Here is a 2,500-nt window from a genome sequence, read left to right on the forward strand (position 1 = left end):
CCGTGAGGGGCACCGTCGTGCATTTTCCCAGCATGGCTACAGAGGTTTACCCGTGGCCTTGGGAGCAAAACCCCACGGCAGTTGTGCTTTTTTCTTGCCGTCGGTGAGGCCGTCGTGCCCATGCCTTAGCCAATGCAAGGCAACGGCCGTCGTCCGTCCTAAGGCCCACCGCCAAGCCGTGAGGGGCACCGTCGTGCATTTTTCTTGTCGTCGGTGTGGCCGTCGTGCCCACGCCTTAGCCAACGCCGGGCAACGGCCGTCATGCGGCCTAAGGCCGCCATGAGGGGCACCGTCGTGCGTTTTTCCAGCATGGCTACAGAGGTTTACCCGTTGCCTTGGGAACAAAACCCCACGGCAGTCGTGCGTTTTCCTTGCCATCGGTGAGGCCGTCGTGCCCATGCTTAAGCCAATGCAAGGCAACGGCCGTCGTGCGGCCTAAGGTCTACCGCCTAGCCATGAGGGGCACCGTCGTGTGTTTAACTTGCCGTCGGTGTGGCATCGTGCCCATGCCTTAGCCAACACAAGGCAACGGCCGTCGTGCGGCCCAAGGCCCACCGCCTAGCCACGAGGGGCACCGTCGTGTGTTTTTCTTGCCATCGGTGTGGAATCGTGGCCATGCCTTAGCCAACGCAAGGCAACGGCCGTCATGCGGCCTATGGCCGACCGCCTGGCCATGAGGGGCACCGTCGTGCGTTTTTCTTGCCGTCGGTGTGGCCGCCGTGCCCATGCCTTAGCCAACGCAGGGCAACGGCCGTCGTGCGGCCTAAGGCCCACCGCCTAGCCATGAGGGGCACCGTCGTGCGTTTTATTTGCCGTCGGTGTGGCATCGTGCCCATGCCTTAGCCAACGCTAGGCAACGGCCGTCGTGCGGCCTAAGGCCAAACGCCTAGCCATGAGGGGCACCGTAGTGCATTTTCCTTGCCGTCGGTGTGGCCGTCGTGCCCACGCCTTGGCCAACGCAGGGCAACGGCCGTCGTGCGGCCTATTGCCCACCTCCTAGCCGTGAGGGGCACCGTCGTGCATTTTCCCAGCATGGCTACAGAGGTTTACCCGTGGCCTTGGGAGCAAAACCCCACGGCAGTTGTGCTTTTTTCTTGCCGTCGGTGAGGCCGTCGTGCCCATGCCTTAGCCAATGCAAGGCAACGGCCGTCGTCCGTCCTAAGGCCCACCGCCAAGCCGTGAGGGGCACCGTCGTGCATTTTTCTTGTCGTCGGTGTGGCCGTCGTGCCCACGCCTTAGCCAACGCCGGGCAACGGCCGTCATGCGGCCTAAGGCCGCCATGAGGGGCACCGTCGTGCGTTTTTCCAGCATGGCTACAGAGGTTTACCCGTTGCCTTGGGAACAAAACCCCACGGCAGTCGTGCGTTTTCCTTGCCATCGGTGAGGCCGTCGTGCCCATGCTTAAGCCAATGCAAGGCAACGGCCGTCGTGCGGCCTAAGGTCTACCGCCTAGCCATGAGGGGCACCGTCGTGTGTTTAACTTGCCGTCGGTGTGGCATCGTGCCCATGCCTTAGCCAACACAAGGCAACGGCCGTCGTGCGGCCCAAGGCCCACCGCCTAGCCACGAGGGGCACCGTCGTGTGTTTTTCTTGCCATCGGTGTGGAATCGTGGCCATGCCTTAGCCAACGCAAGGCAACGGCCGTCATGCGGCCTATGGCCGACCGCCTGGCCATGAGGGGCACCGTCGTGCGTTTTTCTTGCCGTCGGTGTGGCCGCCGTGCCCATGCCTTAGCCAACGCAGGGCAACGGCCGTCGTGCGGCCTAAGGCCCACCGCCTAGCCATGAGGGGCACCGTCGTGCGTTTTATTTGCCGTCGGTGTGGCATCGTGCCCATGCCTTAGCCAACGCTAGGCAACGGCCGTCGTGCGGCCTAAGGCCAAACGCCTAGCATCGTGCCCGTGCTTTAGCCAACGCAGGGCAATGGCCATCGTGCGGCCTAAGGGCAACCGCCTAGCCATGAGGGGCACCGTCGGCCGTTCTTCTTGCCGTCGGTGTGGCCATCGTGCCTATGCCTTAGCCAACGCAGGGCAACGGCCGTCGTGCGGCCTAAGGCCCACCGCTTAGCCATGAGGGGCACCGTCGTGCGTTTATCTTGCCGTCGGTGTGGCATTGTGCCCTTGCCTTAGCCAACGCAAGGCAACGGCCGTCGTGTGGCCTAAGGCCTACCGCCTAGCCATGAGGGGCACCGTCGGGCGTTTTTCTTGCCGTCGGTGTGGCATCATGCCCTTGCCTTAGCCAACGCAAGGCAATGGCCGTCGTGTGGCCTAAGGCCTACCACCTAGCCATGAGGGGCACTGTCGTGCGTTTTTCTTGCCGTTGCCTTAGCCAACGCAAGGCAACGGTCGTCGTGTGGCCTAAGGCGCACCGCTTAGCCATGAGGGGCACCGTCGTGCATTTTTCTTGCTGTGGATGTGGCGTCGTGCCCATGCCTTAGCCAACGCAAGCCAACGGCCGTCGTGCGGCCTAAGGCCTATCGCCTTGCCATGATGGGCACCGTC

The sequence above is a fragment of the Coffea arabica genome, unplaced genomic scaffold (assembly GCF_036785885.1).
Source record: "Coffea arabica cultivar ET-39 unplaced genomic scaffold, Coffea Arabica ET-39 HiFi ptg000200l, whole genome shotgun sequence".
NCBI classification, from domain to species: domain Eukaryota; kingdom Viridiplantae; phylum Streptophyta; class Magnoliopsida; order Gentianales; family Rubiaceae; genus Coffea; species Coffea arabica.